The 22,298-nt window shown below is 43.9% G+C and overlaps 1 protein-coding gene and 1 pseudogene across 1 annotated transcript in view; both read left to right on the top strand.

The window, feature by feature from the left end:
* smyd3 (SET and MYND domain containing 3) overlaps positions 1-22,298 on the top strand; it is a 1,321,352-nt gene that overhangs the window by 1,265,550 nt on the left and 33,504 nt on the right. The gene's annotated exons all lie outside the window — the stretch shown is intronic.
* On the top strand, positions 19,661-19,829 carry LOC139274264 (U2 spliceosomal RNA; annotated as a pseudogene).

Here is a 22,298-nt window from a genome sequence, read left to right as displayed (position 1 = left end):
GGCTGGAGAGTCTAGAACTAGGGGGCACAATCTCAGAATAAGAGGCTGATCTTTTAAGACTGAGATAAGAAGGAATTTGTTCACTCAGAGAGTTGTGAATCTTTAGAATTCTTTGCCCCAAAGTGCTGTTGATAGAAACATCGAAACATTAAAAATAGGTGCAGAAGTAGGCCATTCGGCCTTTCGAGCCTGCACCACCATTCAATAAGATCGGTACCCCTTTCCTGCTTTCTCTCCACACTCCTTGATCCCTTTAGCCGTAAGAGCCATATCTAACTTCCTCTTGAATATATCCAATTAACTATCATCAACAACTCTCTGCGGTAAAGAATTCCACAGGTTAACAACTCTCTGAGTGAAGAAGTTTCTCCTCATCTCGGTCCTAAATGGCTTACCCCTTATCCTTAGACTGTGTCCCCTAGTTCTGGGTTTCCCCAACATTGGGAACATTCTTCCTGCATCTAACCTGTCCAGTCCCATCAGAATTTTATATGTTTCTATGAGATCCCCTCTCATCCTTCTGAACTCCAGTGAATACAGGCCCAGTCGATCCAGTCTCTCCTTGTATGTCAGTCCTGCCATCCCGGGAATCAGTCTGGTGAACCTTCGCTGCACTCCCTCAATAGCAAGAACGCCCTTCCTCAGATTAGGAGACCAAAACTGAACATAATATTCCAGGTGAGGCCTCACCAAGGCCCTGTACAACTGCAGTAAGACCTCCCTGCTCCTATACTCAAATCCCTTAGCTATGAAGGCCAACATGCCATTTGTCTTCTTCACCATCTGCTGTACCTGTATGCCAACTTTCAATGACTGATGTACCATGACACCAGGTCTCGTTGCACCTCCCCTTTTCCTAATCTGCTGCCATTCAGATAATATTCTGTCTTCGTGTTTTTGCCACCAAAGTGGATAACCTCACATTTATCCACATTATACTGCATCTGCCATGCATTTGCCCACTCACCTAACCTGTCCAAGTCATCCTGCAGCCTCCTAGCTTCCTCCTCACAGCTCACACCGCCACTCAGTTTAGTGTCATCTGCAAACTTGGAAACATTACACTCAATTCCTTTATCCAAATCATTAATGTATATTGTAAATAGCTGGGGTCCCAGCACTGAGCCCTGCGGCACCCCACTGGTCACTGCCTGCCATTCTGAAAAGGACCCGTTTATCCCGACTCTCTGCTTCCTGTCTGCCAACTAATTCGCTATCCATGTCAGTACATTACCCCTAATACCATGTGCTTTAATTTTGCACACCAATCTCTTGTGTGGGACCTTGTCAAAAGCCTTTTGCTGAGTCAATGAGTATATTCAAGGTGAACTAGATAGATTTTTAGACTCTAAGGGAATTAAGGGTTCTGGAGTTGAGGTCGAAGATCAGCCATGATCTTATTGAATGGACTCAGCAAAAGGCTTTTGACAAGGTCCCACACAAGAGATTGGTGTGCAAAATTAAAGTACATGGCATTGGGAGTAATGTACTGACATGGATAGAGAACTGGTTGGCAGACAGGAAGCAGAGAGTCGGGATAAATAGGTCCTTTTCAGAATGGCAGGCAGTGACTAGTGGGGTGCCGCAAGGCTCAGTGCTGGGACCCCAGCTATTTACAATATTCATCAATGATTTAGATGAAGGAATTGAGTGTAATATCTCCAAATTTGTAGATGACACTAAGCTGGCTGGCAGTGTGAGCTGTGAGGAGGATGCTAGGAGGCTGCAGGGTGACTTGGACAGGTTCGGTGAGTGGGCAAATGCATGGCAGATGCAGTATAATGTGGATAAATGTGAGGTTATTCACTTTGGTAGCAAAAACACGAAGGCAGAATATTATCTGAATGGCGGCAAATTAGGAAAAGGGGAGGTGCAGCGAGACCTGGGTGTCATGGGACATCAGTCATTGAAAGTTGGCATGCAGGCGGTGAAGAAGGCAAATAGTATGTTGGCCTTCATAGCTAGGGGATTTGAGTATAGGAGCAGGGAGGTCTTACTGCAGTTGTACAGGGCCTTGGTGAGGCCTCACCTGGAATATTGTGTTCAGTTTTTATCTCCTAATCTGAGGAAGGACGTTCTTGCTATTGAGGGAGTGCAGCGAAGGTTCACCAGACTGATTCCTGGGATGGCAGGACTGACATATGAGGAGAGACTGGATCGACTGGGCCTGTATCCACTGGAGTTTAGAAGGATGAGAGGGGATCTCATAGAAACATACAAAATTCTGACGGGACTGGACAGGTTAGATGCGAGAAGAATGTTCCCATCTGGGGAAGTCCAGAACCAGGGGACACAGTCTAAGGATAAGGGGTAAGCCATTTAGGACTGAGATGAGGAGAAACGTCTTCACTCAGAGAGTTGTTAACCTGTGGAATTCTCTACCGAAGAGAGTTGTTGATGCCAGTTCATTGGATATATTTAAGAGGGAGTTAGATATGGCCCTTACAGCTAAAGGGATCAAGGGGTAGGGAGAGAAAGCAGGAAAGGGGTACTGAGGTGAATGATCAGCCATGATCTTATTGAATGGTGGTGCAGGCTCGAAGGGCCGAATGGCCTACTCCTGCACCTATTTTCTATGTTTCTATAAGTACAGGGAAGTTATCCCCAGTGTCCTGGCCAATATTTATCCCTCACTACTTGATGGTAAATCGGTGTCGGAGCAGTGGGAGGCATTCATGGAGGAGATCCTGATCAATGTATTGGTCAGGTGGGCAGAACAATGGCAAATAGAATACATTCCGGATAAGTGTGAGGTAATGCATTTGGGGAGGTCTAACAAGGCAAGGGAATACACATTCAATGGTATGACACTGAAAAGTGTAGCGGAACAAAGGGACCTTGGAGTGCAGGTCCACAGATCCCTGAAGGTAGCAGGTCAGGAAGATAAAGTGATTAAGAAGGCATACGGAATACTTGCCTTTATTAGTCGAGGCATGGAATACAAGAACAAGGAGATTATGCTTGAACTGTATAAAACACTGGTTAGGCCGCAGCTAGAGTACTGTGTGCAGTTCTGGTCACCACATTACAGGAAAGATGTGATTACACTGGAAAGGGTGCAGAGGAGATTTACAAGAATATTGCCTGGACTGGAGAATTTTGGCTATGAGGAAAGATTGGCGATGCTGGGTCTGTTTTTCTTTGGAACAGAGGAGGCTAAGGGGAGACTTTTATTGAGGTGTATAAAATTATGAGGGGCCTGGATAGAGTGGATAGGAAGGACATGTTTCCCTTGGCAGATGAGTCAACAACCAGGGAGCATAGATTTAAAGTAATTGGGAGGAGATTTAGAGGAGATATGAGGGGAAATTTCTTCACCAGAGAGTGGTGGGCGTCTGGAACTCACTGCCTGAAAGGGTGGTAGAGGCAGAAACCGTCAGCACATTTAAAAGATACTTGGATGTGCACTTAAAGTGCCGTAACCTACAGGGCTACAGACCAAGAGCTGGAAAGTGGGATTAGGCTGGATAGCTCTTGGTCGGCCGGCATGGATACGATGGGCCAAAATGGCCTCCTTCCGTGCTGTAAATTTCTATGATTCTATGAATAAACAGATTATCTGTTCGTTATCAGAGTGCTGTTTATGGGAGCTTGCTATGCGCATTTCCTACATTACAACAGTGACTACACTTCAAAAGTACTTCATTGGCTGTAAATTGCTTTGGGACATCCTGAGGTCATGAAAGGCACTATATAAATTGCAAGTCTTCCTTTTTTAGTCTTTTAAATGTACAAGGCCTCAACTTAGCTTTAATGACTGGTTAAGCAGAGACAGAACTGGTGCTACTGTCATCTCCTTGACCAATTGACTTTATCATGTTGCGGTGGGCAGCTTTCTTCGTCAACTTGTTTCCAATCATTAGCAGCCCTCAGTGAGTTATGTCAGAGGGGAATAAAACAAAAATATTTTTAAATATCAAAGGCCTCACCCATTGCCACTTAAGAAATTCACTAGCTGGTGACATTCCTTCTAATAAGTTGACCTTTAACATTGAAGTGTTCATTAAACTTTGCTTGTGCTGTACGATGAGTTAACCTCAAACCCCTGAGATTATATAAAAATGTAATTTTTTTCCCCCCTCGTGACACTTGACATTCAAATTCTATCTCTCCTTCTTCAGCTCCCCTCCCCCTTGCTCCACCTCACACACACACACACACACACACACACACACAACTGAAAATATCAAATGTTTGAGGGTCTCAAACATCGTACTATTATAAGGAGGAGATATTGAGAGGCGATTCAGTGATCTGGGCCTGGAGTTTATTTCCAACACAATTTGGCCGAACCACCTCAAAAGAGCGCAGAATTTCAAGCGCAAGTTACGCCCAGTGCATGTCGAGTTTCTGCGATCTTTTGTGCAGGTTTAAAAAACAACGCGCTGGAAGCCGGCCACGCCCTCAAAACTGGCCATGCCCCCGGAGCGAATTAATGACCATGGCGAGTTTCCGCTAATTGCACTCATTTGCAGCCCTTCGAGGCAGCTCATCAAATTAAGCTGGGTTTTTTTAGGCACAGGGGCAGTAATGGGCACTTTTTAAAAGATTTAAAATATTTTTTTTAATTTGCTAAGAAACTACTGTACACCAATGTAACTAGTGAATGGTTCTGTATAGTTTTGTTTAAAGTAATTTCCAGTTATTTAGAATCGGGTTACTCCCAGGTGGTGGAGTAGACACTCTGATTAAAAATGCTTATTTTTTGGGATAAATCCATTTTCAGCTGTATTATTAAAACTGCATCAGGTTTATATTATGGAATATCTTTTAATGCAAAATTTTTTTTTAAAGATATTATGTTCCAAAGCGCTGCCCAATTGCACTGGTTATTGCAGATTTTACATTCGCTGATATGCAAATGAGTTTGATATGCAAACTTGAGCAAAAAAATTACTTTTGAAAACGAGCACAATTTTGGGGCGCCAGTTTGTGCCCGGATCACCGATTGCACCCAAAGCCAGGCAGTGGTGCTCACAGTGCATCCTGGGAAATTGCAGGCGTGCTCAATTAGTGCATTTGTTTCTGTGCAGATGTTAATGTCTATTCTTTACCTCCCTACTTCCTTTCTATGTTGAAATCGTGACTCAGTACGGTCTCCTACTCCAACTCTTTCCTTCTGCACATGTAAAAGAAATGTGGAACTCCTTTACCTCACATCGTAGAATCATAGAAATTTATAGCACAGAAGGAGGCCATTCGGCCCATCGAATCCATGCTGGCCGACAAACCTATCCAGCCTAATCTCACTTTCCAGCTCTTGGTCCGTAGCCTTGTAGATTATGGCACTTCAAGTGCGTGGTACTTTTTAAATGTGATGAGGGTTTCTGCTCTACCACTCCTTCAGGCAGTGAGTTCCAGACCCGCACCATCCTCTGGGTGAAAAAATGTCCCCTCAAATCCTCTCTAAACCTCCTACCAATTACTTTAAATCTATTCCGCCTGGTTCTTGACCCCTCTGCGAAGGAAAATAGATCCTTCCTATCCACTCTTATCTAGACCTGTCATAATTGTAGACACCGCAATAAGGTCTCCCCTCAGCCTTCTCTGTTCCAAAGAAAACAAAACCAGCCTATCCAATCTTTCCTCATAGCTAAAATTCTCCAGTCCAGGCAACATCCTCATAAATCTCCTCTGTACCCTCTCTAATGCAATCAAATCTTTCCTGTAACAGTCTTTCTTTCTTCCTACATCATTGTGGTTTTTTTTAAAGCCATGCTTGTATCACCAAGTGACCACTTGCTGTTTTACTTTGTCTTTTTTACCCTTTTTCGACCATGGGACATTTTATTATGTTGAAGGCGCTATATAAATATAGGTTGTTGTTGTTTGGCCCTCGGTCCTTAACTTTGGTTCTGCAATAGTAAAGAAAGAAATAGATCTTATTGGGCAGACACGTCCAAAACTATGGGATTCAGACTGAGATGTTAATTGTTTAATTTAAATAAGAGGCTTGCGAATGCAGGGCTGTAACACAGTAACATGTTGTGCACGGGAGTAACAGCAAGCACGAGTTCCCAATCTCGGCTGTGCTGTCAAGAGGAGAAGCCTTTATAATCTGCCTGTCACAGGACCCCGATTTCCGTATTAAAAGGGGCCTATCGCCTGAAACAGATGGGCGCTTTGCAATGTTCCCTGTAATTTTTTGGGGGGCTGCACAGCCACTGCACAGTCCATTGAAAATACTGAGCGGGTGGTTTTTCTATTGAAAAGTCGGCTGCACGAGTTCCCTGGAACGCTGTACGGCTGCGCAGCTTACAGGGAATGTTAGCACTTTGGACACCCCGTACTGGGCCCCTTTCAAAATGGAACCAATCGCATTGCTGGTATTAACGGGACGTTAAGGCTGCCGACCTCATTTTGAGGCAGGTACTGCCCTGATAACCCCAGTTGAGGGCAGTAAAACTGAACCCAATGTGGGAAAAGTTGGCCAAGAAAAGCATACTTCTGCCCAAGCTACCGTTCCTTCCAATAACAACGTGCTAGATTGCTTATCACGGATTGTGGCTGGTAATTGTACTGAATTACTGCTTTATCTGTGTTATTGGTAACAAAAGGCTTAGGAACAAAGATAATGTTTATATCGAGTAGGTGGGGACCATTAAAGTGTAAAGCTCACCAATATAATGCAAAATGATAAAGTGCCTTAATAAGTAACCATGCTGTTCATACAGTTCAAACTGTGTGTCATGTGTCAACGTGGCTGAAATTTCATCTTCAATTACAATTTAAAACACTTCAGTCTTGTTTCCTCTCCCCATAAAAGGAGCTTCCCTTGAATAAATGTGCTATGCAGTGTGACACTGAACCATGCTAATTTTCTAATTTTAACTTAATTTATAATTATAACATATATTTTTTAATTTTGTTTAATTATAATTAATCTTTATTATACTGATTTTACTATTGTATACTCCTTATTGTATTATTTACAATGTAATTTGAATGTATTTTTTTTTAGTTTTTTCGCCTGTGTCTATCTGCGTGCGCACTTTGGCTGCCGCTTCGGACCCGAGCCTTTAACCTCTTTTTACACTTCCTTCTCCCGTTTTTTCTCTCTTTCCCTCACTGGTCAATATCTAACGTGTTGTAAAATTGTTGTGAAGCGCCTTGGGATGTTTTACAACGTTAAAGGCGCTATATAAATAAAAGTTGTTGTTATTATTATTATTATTATTATTAATAATAATATTGGGGTTTGATCCCTGGTCTGTACTGATCTCAGTAAGAGCAGGAGTTTGACCCAACATTTTTGTTAGTTGTGGCAGCTCAACTTTTTAACGCCTTTTCTTCGTATCTTTAATACCCTTACCTCCCAAGTAAGTATGTATCTTCCTTCTAAACACCTCAATTGCCATTGCAGCTCCACCTCATAATTTAACCCTTAGAGCCTCAGTATCACTCTGGTGAGTCTGTGCTGTACCCCCGCCAAGGCCAATATATCCTTCCTGAGGTGCGGTACCCAGAACTGAATGCAGTTGTCCAGATGGGGTCTGACCAAGGCTCTCTGTACAACTGAAGCATAACTGCCTCACTTTTGTATTCCAACCCCCTTGAAATAAAGCCAAAGTTCCATTAGCCTTTCTGATCCATATTTATACCTGTGCATTAGTGATTACTGATTTTGTACATGGATACCTAAATCCCTTTGCTTTTATATTCTGTAAGTCTTACAGCCCAGCATCCCATTTGCTTTCTGATCACTTTATGTGCCTGTGGGTTGGCTTTTAACGGCATGACTGCATTGGGATTGAATACCCTTGGCCGCCTGTTCTGTGCCACCACCCGAGACGACTTTCTAGTCGGATGTGCTTAGTCCTTTAGTCTAGACTCCTGGCCACCCTTCACTGGGAGCCAAATGTAGATGAAACCACACCATGGGGGCAATTTGACCCTAACCCGCCCATCGAGAAACTGGCTGGATCGATTGCGACGCTGATGTTACACTCCATCCGATTATATTCTCCGCTGAAGTCAAGGGAGAGCAATATTGGGCGGAGTGTAAACCGGCGAATTAGATTAAAATTACCCCACCAATGTCTCCGCAATTAGACTTGGGCTTCTGGTGAGGGTCATCGCCTCTACTTGGTTAGTGGATCGTTTTCACCGGGAGCTTTTTATTGTCAAGAAAATACTTTGGGTTTAAATGACAGAAAAGGCCTGATTGTGGGATCTGATACTGAAGCATTGCTCTAGACCTGTGCAGTGACATGTTCAACAGGAGCAGGTAGCAATATGTCACAGTGGCTGCCGCACCGCCTTGCATTGGGAGAGTTTGGTCAGAAACCCAAGCGCGCGGAGCTGATAGGGAGTAGGGAGGAGTTTTGGAAGACCGGGAGCTGATAGACTTGCAGCTATAATCCTCTCCACTGCACTTAGTTGAATTGCAGCCAAATAATTAGTAATGTGATACATTTGCCTGAATAAGTACATTTGAAGAAATAATTTGCCTAATTGCATTGTACTGATTTCCCTGATGAATTGCGCTTTGCAAATCTGACAAGTTAAGATATTAGTACAACACAAGCCAGCCTTTTAATGATAGCGCGACAATTATAAAAAATTATATACTATTTTGTCCTATTTGCTCTTTTAATTCCTTATTGCCGTAATGATTGTAATCATCAGCAACGCGTCTGTCAGACTGGCACAGGGCTGACCCTTGTCCCCAAGAAAGCTTCCAAAAGGTTTTATAATGTATTAATTCATTATGGGGACTGACTCCCTGGCCAGCTGCACTGAGTGTTTGTTGTTTGTTTGAGAAGTGTTCATTACTATGGATTCAAAGTGTAAATGTCATTGCTCAATTGCTTTTATACCAACAATCTGCTAACCTAAAAAAACGATATATTGCTTCACCTTTTTCTCAAAATGCTGTGCCCTGATCGGATTGTCCCTCCTCCCTCCCACCTTGGCTCCCAGTACATCAACTATTTGAATTTAACCTCCATCTCAATTCATCATGCTTTCTCTTCTCTGAGTTCACTAGCCTTCTATCCTCCCTTAATCTCTCCCTCCATGTAAATTCCCCACCCCATATTCACGGCCAGCCCCTCCCCTCGACCTTGCCATTTCTCAGTGTCAAATTTTTAATCTCATAACACTCCTGTGAAGCGCCTTGGGACGTTTCACTACGTCAAAGGTGTTATATAAATACAAGTTGTTGTTGTTGTTGAATTTGTATCAGCCCTCCACAATAACAACATGCAGACACATCGTGCTTTTAACCTAGAAAAACATCTCACAGGGGTCTAATCAACCTAAAGTTGGACCCCGGGTCATAGAAGGAGATCTTAGCAGAGGTGACCAGGTAGATTTTAGGGAAGAACTTCAAGGAGGAGAGGGGGAAAGAGAGGCAGAGAGGTTTAGAGCCGAGGACAAGATGGCTGAGGCGCAGCTGCTAATTGTAGGCCGAAGAGTTGATGGAGGGGGGCGAGTGAGGGATGCACAAGGTCAGAGTCAGAGGAGCAGATAGACTGCGGGGGTGGGGGAGCGGGTGAAGGCAGATGGTGGGGGGTGCTGTAGGAGGTTGTAAGGCGGGAGGAGGTTACAGAGATAGGGAAGGGTGAGGCTGAGAGAGGCGTAGAGGTTTAGGATGGGAATTCCAGAATGTAGAGCCTAAGTAGCAGAAAGTACGGTCACCATTGGTGTAGCGATTAAAATCTGGGACGCGCAAGAGGCCAGAATTGGAGGAGCTCAGAGATCTCGGAGTTGTAGGCCTGGAGGAGGTTACAGAGATAGGGAGGGGCGAGGCCATGGTGGGATTTGAAAATAAGGATGAGAATTTTAAATTTGAGGCGTTGCCGGACCGGGAGCCAGTGTCGGTCAACGAGCATAGGGGTGATGGTGTGACTTAGGATACAGGCTGCAGAGTTTTTCTGCGCGATATACCAAGCAGTGAAGGCATTTTGTGCATAAAGATGAGATTGAACTCGTGCATGGGGGGACACTGCTGATACAATAAAAACACCAGTAAATGGCAGCACTTTCATTATGTGATGGCTGTCGCTTTGCCATAAGTGTTGTACCACTTTTGACCATGAATACTGGCTTCTACAAAGGGGGAAGCGTTACTTGACACAATGGCACCACGTATTCCACAAAGTGCCGCTCCCAAGAGATGCTGTGGCCTTGCAAGGCTAGATATCACAGAGGCCACGGGGACAGGGGTCACTACTCCAGGTATGAAAACCTATTGTAAGATCTCAGCATTGCAGCCAGCTCAACTTTAACACAGACCCTTTTCCCGTGATGGTCAAGCGGTTTGACAAATCCTGCTGCTTTGGGTCAGCCCCACACAGATGCTCACATCAACGTGTACTGGGACAGTCTGTAGTAGTCAGGCTTTTCAGGCCTGAAGAGAACTCCATTGAGTACAGTGGACTTATCCAAAAGGCAAATGATTGCTTCACATGGTCTTGAAGTTGGTAACAACAGAGTTAAATAGGAAACATAAAACCCGTCTTGGCATTCCAGGGTCTGAATTACTGGAAGTCCAATGAATCTAAAGTATGTTCCTTTGATGCTGTCTCCTTGAAAAGGTCAAGCAACTCAGATTATGCTTCCAAAGTGATGCCTTTCTGTGGTATATTTCTTTACATAGTTTAGCCTCCTGTGTAATAGTAAAGCTCTTGCGATGTCTCGGTAAAAGATGATGATACCATACTAAGACAAGGTTTCAACCAGATTTCCAGATTGGGCCACATATTTGTGGACTGGCTTACATAGCGAACTCTCCTCGTAACTTTTGACTCATCTTCTCCAACAGAGTGTGTATCTGGAGGACTTGGCTGAGCTTTGGGCTTTTGGCCTAGGATTTCATTGTTTATCTCCCCCGAGACTGTATTTATTGGAACCTTTTCTGGTGTTCTGCCTTGTTGACTTCCTTTTGTTGATCTAGCACAGTTGTTTACAAATGTTTGGCTGGTTCACAGCTCTCTGTAGCTACTTACCATGCAAACGGGTGTATCATTTACAGGTCCTAAGAATAAACGCAACACAAATTTTACAGTACAGGATGGATCAATTTAAACTTTATAAAGAGAGGAGATTGTTTACAGTATATGTCCTGTGCTGTGAAGCAATTGGGCTTCTTCATCTGTCTATCGACTGGATAACCTCCCTATCCTGCTTGTGCTGGCAGGGATGTGCTCACTGAAAGTGACTTCTTCCTATCCTCTCCCCCACCTCCACACCACCGGAACATACACACACACTCTCACTCTCTCTCCATGCACTGTGTCTCCAACTTGAGCCTGTGTGTTGTCCTGTATCTTAACAGATTTTGCCCTTGGGCTGGATTTTCGGTTGTCTATAGCATCAGTTAGCAGCAAGATGGGGCGTTAATGCGAGCATTAGAGCTTAGCGATCGGGCGTGCAGCTTTTAGCGCCCTGACGGAAAATTCATTTGAGGCTCACCGGGGGCACAAACCCTTAGCACCTGGCTGCTGACGATCACACCGATCATGACGTAATCCTGTTGCAACGCCCACACTTGCACTCCGGTCAGTAAATTCGGTGCGTGTGCCTCATTGAGCACCCACCAATAACAACGTCTGGAAAAACCGTGGGTACAGGCTTGCAGAGTCGTTAACTGGTGACTACGGAAAGGGATGAGGAAGCGCTTCCCTCCGAAGTCACAATCAGTGCAACGATTGCACACAGCACGGTGTGTGAGCCTCTGAGTTTGCAGTGGCAGATAGACATAATAGTTCAGCTTGCGAAAAAGTCACTTCTAAAACTTTAATTGGTGCATTACTATGTCGCGCGTTTAAGACTCGGCTTTTCCCGGGATCTGATTCGGAGATCCGCGCAAGCCCAATGAGTCCGCAAAATGTACCAACCAAACTTTCGTAATGGCCTCCCCAGCTCTGGTATGCAACGGCTAATGTACTGCCCCTATCAGCTCTTCGACCGATTCTGACGAATTACTGGGCAGGAGGCGCAAACTTTTTCAAGGCGCTAAATGTACTGCTCCGCCTGGACTAAGGCCGCAACGGGGTCACGACCGAATTTCTCCTCTTTTAGCCCTTACATTGTCCTGTATCTTACAGACTTTAGCCCTTACATTGTCCTGTATCTTAACATAATTTAGCCCATGCATTATCCTATATCTAATAGACATCTTGTGCAGAATTGGAGACTCCACTCTCCGCCTCCCACTCCCCCTCACCCCCCCACTCCTCCCTCACCCTCCCTGCCACCCCCCTCCATTCATCCCTCCCCTGTCCCCCCACTCCTCCTTCCCATCCCCCATTCCCTCTATCTTTCATAATACTGATTATCTGGAAAATCAGTGATCAGAACCATAATCATACGAATTTTCCATTATCACACTTGTTATCCATAACCAAACAGTAATCATGTTGGATATCTGTAATCACACAGTAGTCATGCTAGTTATCAGTAATCAAATTGTAATTATACTGGTTAGCTATAACCAAACAGTAATCATACTGGTTATCCATTATCATACAGAGAGCCAGTATGCTTACAGTTTGATTATGGATATCCATTGCAATTACAGATGATCAAACTGGCACCAATATTAATTAGTGATTGGCTGGATATTGATGCAGAAATTGAATCTGACCACAACAAATGGGAATAATGCTGAGAACACTGTAAAACTGATTATTTTGGCCATTAATGTCGGAGATCGGGGCGAAGGAGCAGTGAGAGATTGCAGAGCGGTTTGATCGGGGCCCAGGAGAGGTGTGAGTTCAGGGCTCACAAGAGATGTGGGCCCAGGGGCTGCACAGGCCAGCCCACACTGCGATATGTGTGCGCACTAGGTCTGTGCAGCAGAGCTGGTCTCCAGTCGTCTTGGTTAACCCTTGCCACTGGACCAAGACCAAGCTCTGTCAAGCCCGTGTGATGGCTGGTGTGCAACGGCCATTACATGTTAAAAAAATCAATGCACAAGAATCGTCCACCCTTCAATATGCAGTTCGGGACCTGGAATATTAGGTCTTTCATTGAAGCACCTGTGAACTCATTGAACTCATCCCTTTTTGGCGAGGAAGCAAGTCATCCTCGTTTCGAGGGACCATCTAATTAGAAGAGAAGAGACTCACCAAGAAAACAAAAAACCATGCAAAAGGATTTAAATCCCCAGCGGTGAACTCGAATATTACACTCCTCTGCAAGATACCCCAAGCGACCGTAAAGTTTTATATTATTAGATAGCTACAGAGGGTTGCTGAATAATTGTGCTATGTTGTGGTGCTCCAGCTTAGTAAATGTTTCTGACTTGAGGTAAAGTCACACTGCCCTCCACCCGTGGGTCGTTGCTGAGTAATTTACACCCTGTCAATCAGCTTAACTTGGAAATATTGTCATATTCGAAGTGAATGCAGAAAAAGAATTAGACACGGTCAAGGTTTTTAAATATTTTTTAATTGAAATTGAAGATCAGGGCTGTCATTGTCAGAGAGTGAGAGGATATTTAGTAACCGGGCAGTGTCAAAAGCTTCCAGGTATGATTACCACCCATGCAGCTTTCAAGCAGACTGTCTGTTTTTTTTTAAAATGCGCTGTCTGGAAAATTCTGCAGTCTAACCTCGACACCAAAAGTTCACTGTTTACAATTCCCCCCTCTCTACTTTTGTGGAATTGTACACTGACAACCATTTTGGTGTGCCATCCAAAAGATAATTAGAAAATGCTGGAAATACTCAGCCGGCCAGGCAGCCTCTCCAGAGAGAGAAACTGAGTTAACGTTTTAGGTCGATGACCTTTCGTCAGAACTGAAAGAAGTTAGAGATGTAACAGGTTTTAAATAAGTGCAAAGGGGAGGAAAGAACAAAAAGGAAGGTCAGTGATCGGGTGGAAGGCAGAAAAGATTAGATGACAAAAGGGATGATGGTGCAAGGCAAATTAGGAATGGTAATGGGGCAAGTAAAGAAACAAAAGATGGGTCTAGAGGAAGTGTGGGCTATGCTGCATTTTATATCATCTGTGAAAGGAAATGCTCCAGTTGGTCCCAGTTTTAGAAGTGGCAAAACCTGCATCCAGGGCAGCGCTATGTCCAATAAAGGGACAACCTCACAAAACCATCCCTGACTGCCCCAGAGAAGCGCTTCTCCGTTTCCCACACTGGTCGTCTTTGTAAACTCACGGGCGTTCATTTTGACTTTGGCCGATAGTGTAAAATGGGCAATATCGAATCAACCGCCTTTAGATATCTCTTCCCATTTTCATTTCCACTGACTTCAGTTGGCTCTCGCTGTCACACTTACTTCCATTGAGTGGAATTCACTGCCACTTCAGTGCAGTGTTTCGGGACCTGGGACCCATGACCAGAAGAACTGGGTTGAGGATGACCAAAGTCATTTCAGCCAATAGCGGATTGAGATCATTTTACCTCGACAATGTGGGCTGGATTGGAGTCCAGATGCCAGAAATGACAGAATATATTGTCTGTCTGCGAGTGCTGCCCTGTTAGCATCTCTAGATGATGTGCACCAAAAGTCTGGGATATCTTTCCATCCCAGGACAAGTTGGGGTGGCATAAGAAAAAGGATGGAAACAAAGTAAAACATCAGAAAAAATGTGATGCAAAATCTAAAACAATGAATTGCACTTCATTGGCTGTAAAGCACTTTGGGACGTCCTGAGGTCATGAAAGGCGCTATATAAATGCAAGTATTTCTTTAATACCAGCCATTGCCAGGGCTAGGTGGTACCTTTCTCCACCTGTAGCTGTAACAATCCTTTTGAACCTAGACGTGTCTCCTCTACTATTGTTCCCTACATTACAACAGCGACTGCACTTCAAAAGTATTTAATTGGCTTTAGTGCTTTGGGATGTCCTGAGGTTGCAAAAGGCACTACATAAACGCAAGTCTTCCTACTTCGACACTAGCTTTGGGAGCTGGTATAATTTCAACCAGGAACAATGAGAATCAGGGTAGGGTTAGCATGACATAGGCTAGTACTAAATGTGTTTGGAGCCCAGCACAAGAGAACCTATGCACGATTGACCACACAAAGCATGCAGACACTCACAGAGACCTGATCACTGCCACACATAACAAAGTTACGCAAACGTTCACTGCTGAACTGACCGAGAGTGCTTATGGATTCAGAGCAATGGCAGTGTTTCCTCTGTATGCTGGGCAGCCCTTCAGCAATCCTCAGTCATATCTAATCATCAATCTGTGAAGCATTTCATGACCTTGTAGGTCACTGTGCTGTCGCTCTGCTGCTTCGCGCACTGGTTCTGTAATGACAATAATATTCCCAGCTGTAAACAAAGCCCAGGGCTTGGGAAGCATTTGTGCTCTTTTGCTCTCTCTCATGAGTTAACTGTGGTTTAAACTTGGGTGTTTAATTAATTGTTAGTCGAATTACGGTGGCAGTCAACAGTCACATTCTAAGTGATGATCTTGACGCCTCTTCGAACACTCTCCGCCCTCGTCGTAACATTGACCTTGGATAAGGTCACCAACCCTCCAGGCTTGACCTGGAATCTCCAAGAATTGAAGATTAAACTCCAAGACACTGCTGCGAGCAACCCGGGTGAAAAATCATAGGGGCATTAAACAAAATTAGGATTTTTTCCCCCAGTTTCTATGAATACTTTCATTTATTAGTTATATTATGTCAAAATCAGGCCATCAGTAGAAGGAATGAAACGACAGAGTCTACAACAAACAGTGCCACCACCAGCCTTTTATCTTTACCAGGTAAATACTGCTTTTTAAAAAATTTGTTCCGGGATGTGGGCGTCACTGCCAAGGCCAGCATTTATTGCCCATTCCCTAATTGCCCTGAGAAGGTGGTGGTGAGCTGCCTTCTTGAACCGGTGTAGTGAAGGTACTCCCACAGTGGGAGGGAGTTCCAGGATTTGACCCAGCGACGATGAAGGAACGGCGATAAATTTCCAAGTCAGAATGGTGCGTAACTTGGAGGGGAGCTTGCAGGTGAAAGTGCTCCCATGCGCCTGCTACACTTGTCCTTCTAGATGGTAGAGCTCGTGGGTTTGGGAGGTGCTGCCAAAGAAACCTTGGCAATTGCTGCAGTGCATCTTGTAGATGGTACACACTGCAGCCATGGTGCACCGGCGGTGGAGGGAGTGAATGATTAAGGTGGTGGGAGAGAATGTTGAAGGTGGTGAAAGAGGTGCCAATCAAGCGGACTGCTTTGTCCTGGATAGTGTCGCGCTTCTTGCTACGAAAGAAAGAAGTTGCATTTATATAGCCCCTTTCACGACCTCAGGACCTCCCAAAGCGCTTTACAGTAAAAAAATATTGGGGATAGAGGAAACAGCTGTTTGACGTGGCGGAGCAGTTGATGGCAGGAGGTCATGTGATGAAATCTCCAGCAATACGTCCAACCAGAGCTGGCAACCCTAACCTCGGGAGCCAGGTGATTGCTTGATTTAATGGAGATCTGATAGTTGCATCAAATGTAGGAAACCAATCTGTTCAGCGGGTAGCATGCTCGCGCCATAACTTGGTTATTGACGATGGCTTGCGTGTTTCGTTCATATTCCGCTCAGTGAGTTGTCGATTGCAATGGGAGCTCGGTGATCAAAAGCTTTCACCTGCAGTTACTTCCTAAACTGCCATGAAAGAAATGGTCCACACAAGCTCAGCAACGTTAGCAACCACTTTACATCTATGTCAAAATCAGGCCTTCAGTAGACCGAATGAAATGGCAGAGTCGGCAACAAGTGAAGCCACCACCACCAACCATTTACTTTTACTGGTAAAGAATTGCTTTGAAAGAAAGAACTTGCATTTATATAGTGCCTCCACCAACCTCAGGACCTCCCAAAGCGCTTTACAGCCACAGATGTGCTTTTTTGAACTGTAATCAATTATTGTAATGTAATGGCTTGCAGGCTATGTGTTGTAATGACTTTTTCCAAAAAAATTACTTCATTGCAATCAGAAAGGGGGCAGCCTCAAGCTGATTTCTGTGAGTTGCAGTGCAGACATTACTTACAGAGAGTGACATTTATACACTCTGGATATTCTAGTCCACAGACTTGTCGATAATTGAGGGATCTAGAATGTGGGGACATGGATAGAATATAGAATGGTAGTAGAAGGGGGCTATTTGGCCCGTTGAGCCCTTGTCGGCTCTCTGCAGGAGCACTTCACTAGTCCCAATCTCCCTGCCCTTTCCCCTGCAATTTTTTTTCCTTCTGGTACTTATCCAATTCCCTTTTGAAAGCCACGATTGAGTCTGTGCCACTACCCCTTCAGGCAGTAAATTCCAGATCCTAACCACTCGCTGCATACAGAAGTATTTCCTCATGTCGCCTTTGGTTCTTCTGCCAATCGCCTTAAATCGGTGTCCTCTGGTTCTCGACCCTTCGGCCAATGGGAACAGTTTCTCTCTATCTACTCTGTCCAGACCCCTCATGATTTTGAACACCTCTATCAACCTTCTTTGCTCTAAGGAGAACAACCCCAGCTTCTCCAGTCTATCCATGTAACTGAAGTCCCTTATCCCTGGAATCAATTCTTGTAAATCTTTTCTGCACCCACTCTAAGGCCTTCACATCCTTCCTAAAGTGCGGTGCCCAGAATTGAACTCAATACTCCAGTTGAGGCCGAACCAGTGTTTTATACAGGTTCATCATAACTTCCATGCTTTTGTATTCTCTGCCTCTATTTATGAAGCCTAGAATCCCGTATGCTTTTTTAACCGCTTTCTCAACCCTGCCACCTTCAACGATTTATGCATACATACTCCCAGGTACCTCCTTTGGAATTGTACCCTTTAGTTTATAAGATGTAAGAAAAAAAAATTTGCATTTAAATAGTGCCTTTCGTGACTTCAGGATGTCCCTAAGTGGTATTTGTTCAGCCATGAACTCATTGAATGGCGGTGCAGGCTAGAAGGGCCGAATGGCCTACTCCTGCACCTATTTTCTATGTTTCTATGTTTTATAGCCAATTAAGTGTATTCCTAAGTGTAGGGATATGTTACAGCCATTTCGCGCACAGCAAGGTCCCAAAAACAGCAGCGAAAATAAATGACCAGATAATCTGTTTTTTAGTAATATTAGTAGTGGAAATTAATTTTGGCCAGGACATCGGGAAAAGCCCTTACTCCTCTACAAATTGTGCCATGAGATTTTTTTATGTCCACCTGAGAGGGCATTTGAGCCTTCAGTTTAATATCACATCTGAAAGGTGGCATCTCCGACAATACAGCACTTCCTGAGTATTGCACTTAAAATTCAATGCAAGAGATTTAGGACAGAGAGCAGGAGAATTTATTTTACACAGAGAGTTGTAAGGCAGTGGAATTGCACTACCAGAGTTAGTGAATGAAGCAAAGACCGTGTCAGTGTTTAAAAGTAAGAACATAAGAACATAAGAAATAGGAACAGGTGTAGGCCATACAAACCCTCGAGCCTGCTTCGCCATTCAATAAGATCATGGCTGATCTAATCATGGACTCAGCTCCACTTCCCCGTTCGCTCCCCATAACCCCTTATCGTTTAAGAAACTGTCTATTTTTGTCTTAAATTTATTCAATGTCCCAGCTTCCACAGTTCTCTGAGGCAGCAAATTCCACAGATTTACAACCCTCAGAGAAGAATTTTCTCCTCATCTCTGTTTTAAATGGGCGGCCCCTTATTCTAAGGTCATGCCCTCTAGTTCTAGTCTCCCCCATCAATGGAAACATCCTCTCTGCATCCACCTTGTCAAGCCCCCTCATAATCTTATACGTTTCGATAAGATCACCTCTCATTCTTCTGAATTCCAATGAATAGAGGCCCAACCTACTCAACCTTTCCTCATAAGTCAACCCCCTCATCCCCGGAATCAACCTAGTGAACCTTCTCTGAACTGCCTCCAAAGCAAATATATCCTTTTGTAAATATGGAAACCAAAACTGCACGTAGTATTCCAGGTGTGGCCTCACCAATATCTTATATAGCTGTAGCAAGACTTCCCTGCTTTTATACTCCATCCCCTTTGCAATAAAGGCCAAGATACCATTGGCCTTCCTGATCACTTGCTGTACCTGCATACTATCCTTTTGTATTTCATACACTAGTACCCCCAGGTCCCGCTGTACTGCAGCACTTTGCAATCTTTCTCCATTTAAATAATAACTTGCTCTTTGATTTTTTTCTGCCAAAGTGCATGACCTCACACTTTCCAACAATGTACTCTATCTGTCAAATTTTTGCCCAGTCACTTAGCCTGTCTATGTCCTTTTGCAGATTGTTTGTGTCCTCCTCACACATTGCTTTTCCTCCCATCTTTGTATCGTCAGCAAACTTGGCTACGTTACACCCAGTCCCTTCTTCCAAGTCATTAATATAGATTGTAAATAGTTGGGGTCCCAGCACTGATCCCTGCGGCACCCCACTGGTTACTGGTTGCCAACCAGAGAATGAACCATTTATCCCGACTCTCTATTTTCTGTTAGTTAGCCAATCCTCTATCCATGCTAATATATTACCCCCAACCCCGTGAACTTTTATCTTGTGCAGTAACCTTTTATGTGGCACCTTGTCAATAGGTTGGATAGGTGGTTGAAGGAGAGGTGACAAAATGAATATGTGAACAGGGTGGGAATATGGGATTGGGGTACTGCCCGTGTGCAGGATAAACACTAACGCAGACTGGTTGGGCAGAAATAGTCTGTTTCGTGTTGTAATGTTAATAACACTGTTAATCTGTTGAGCCTTTTCATTGTGTTGGTAAGTGATACCTGTTCTTATCAGTTTAATATCCCCTATGGGGACATGATATTGAATTGATTTTTGGACAGGGAGCTGGATCAGGGGCATGCCCCGTCCACTCCATGCACCGACCTGGTATTGCAATATTACCAGGAACGGTGCAACTTCACCTCTCGGCCTTTTGGCCTAAGATCAAACACATTGGCGCAAAGTGATCTTTGGCGTTAGAGTTGATCTGGAACGAAATTGGATTAAAAAAAAGATACCTTTGAAAAACCCCTGAGCTCAATCAAGTTTTGGGCTTCTCAGAGAGGAGTGGGCCTCAGATGGAAAACATTGTTAGAGACATCTCGGATACACATACAACAGTTGTATAGGCAACTTTAAACATTTAAAGATGTTGAAAATATTTTCTTGCAAATGTTGTCATTTTCTGATAGCTCTTTTATGCCTTTCTTACTCCCGGTACTGTCCTCTGCTTCGAGAGCATTTTAAGAAGCAATTGGAATCATTTCATTGGCTCCCTTATGGCTCTTGCTTTTGATAGCTGTTGCTGACTACCCCTTGATAGTTTAATATTAATGATAACGTTCATTCCCATTATGACGTGTTCATTGATAGATTCAGTGCCTGCTCATTTGTGATTTGCTGCTGTTTAGTGTCACATGCAGACTCATGGCTGCACCGTGGTTAACCTTTGCCTTGACCTTTCACTTATTAGTCCCCTCCCCGTTCTGCCTTGGGGTTCAAGTATTATTTACCTATACTCTATTCTCCCTTGAATTGCCTCCTTCCTGTTAACAATAAGAAAGGCTTACACTTATATAACGCCTTTTACGACCACCAGACGTCCCAAAGCGCTTTACAGCCAATGAAGTACTTTTGAAGTGTAGTCACTGTTGTAATGTAGGAAACGTGGCAGCCAATTTGTGCACAGCAAGCTCCCACAGCAATGTGATAATGACCAGATAAACTGTTTTTGTTATGTTGATTGAGGAATAAATGTTGGCCAGGACACCGGGGATAATTCCCCTGCTCTTCTTCAGAATAGTGCCATGGGATTTTATATGTTCACTTTAGAGAGCAGACCGGGCCTCGGTAGAATGTCTCATCTGAAAGACGGCACCTCCGGCAGTGTAGCACTCCCTCAGCACTGCACTGGAACAACAACTTGTATTTATATAGTGTTTTTAACATCCCAAGGCGCTTCACAGGAGCGTTATCAGACAAAATTTGAAAAAGAGATATTAAAGCTTGGTCAAAGAGGTAGGTTTTAAGGAGCGTTTTAAAGGAGGAGAGAGAGAAATGGAGAAGTTTTCCAACACTACCACTGCTGTGCTCTCTGCCCCCATTGGGGAAGATTTTGCCTTTGTGTGGGGTAGTGTAAAACAGGTGATAGCAAGTTGGCTATCCATTGAAGTCAATGGAAATAAAAATCTGTGGAGATGTTAAACAGGCTGCTGATTTGTTATCGCCCGTTTTACGCCATCTCATAAGGTCAAGATCTACCCCATGGAATTCCACACCTGAAGTTATACAAACGAGCTAACCTCAAGATAATAAGATTGGGTGCAGACAGCATGTTTTCATTTCAATTTGTCTAAAACTTACCAGTGGCCCTTCGACTCTCAACTGGGTCCATATTGAAAACATCTAGGCTAATAAGTCAAAATGCTCTTTTATTACAGTATTCTAAACTGCTTCCATATGGATGAGAGTGAGGACGTGGGCAAGGGGTGCAGTATTATAGCCAGGTGGATGCCGCCATGTTTTAAAGGGGCACTGTCAACCCAAAAAGATGTTTGGAAAGCAACCGTAATGAGCCTCAGCAAAGATATTGTGTATGCTCCATTGAAACCTAGCACTTTCATGAAAAGAAAATTGAAATAAAACATGTCGTGTCTCCTCTCCTTCCACAGTAACAGTGAGAGCTGTCCATTAAGTACTGTGCCTAATTATTAATTCAAGGGTAGTCATTGGCAGTCCCTCAGACTGACAAAACCTCAGCTACTTCTGATTAAGCAGTATGCTTTCCTTGATAGTTTTCCAGTTCAGACCCTCTTGGAAGTATTATGCGTATGAATTGGGTCAGAATGTACTTATACCATATAATTGTGGTCATATTTATACCCACACATACCAAGGAACAGAAACAAAGTCTTGTAAAATCTCCTCATAATCATTTAGGTTGCTTTCTGTACTTTCTTGCCCATAATTATTGTTTTTTCTTTACCCGAGGTGTCAAGTCAAGCGTTTGATGAATCCTCTGAGGGCTGAACAGAACGAGAATATTTAATTTCTTATTTTTAGGCACAGTATTGTTTTGTTAAGAGAAGGGCTGTACTATTTGGAGTAGAGTAACAATGAGGGTAATTTTCAGTCACGTGTACAGTTCTGCTGCCGTGCTGATGTCCTATTTAAACCGTAGATTGATTGGCCTGTCTCTGACCCTTTACGATAATACTTCCATTGCTGTGGTACCAATAAATCTCATTATTGACCATCTGTAGGTCTTTCAGATGAGACATTATTCCGAGGCCCCTTCTGTCCTCTCAGGTGAGACGTTAAAGTTCCCACGGCATTATTTTGAAGAAGAGCAGGGGCGTTCTCTCCGGTGTCCTGGTCAATATTTATCCCT

Source organism: Pristiophorus japonicus, chromosome 9 (assembly GCF_044704955.1).
Source record: "Pristiophorus japonicus isolate sPriJap1 chromosome 9, sPriJap1.hap1, whole genome shotgun sequence".
Taxonomy (NCBI): domain Eukaryota; kingdom Metazoa; phylum Chordata; class Chondrichthyes; family Pristiophoridae; genus Pristiophorus; species Pristiophorus japonicus.
Note: the sequence above shows the minus strand (reverse complement) of the source record. Positions and strands in the feature narration are given on the sequence as shown.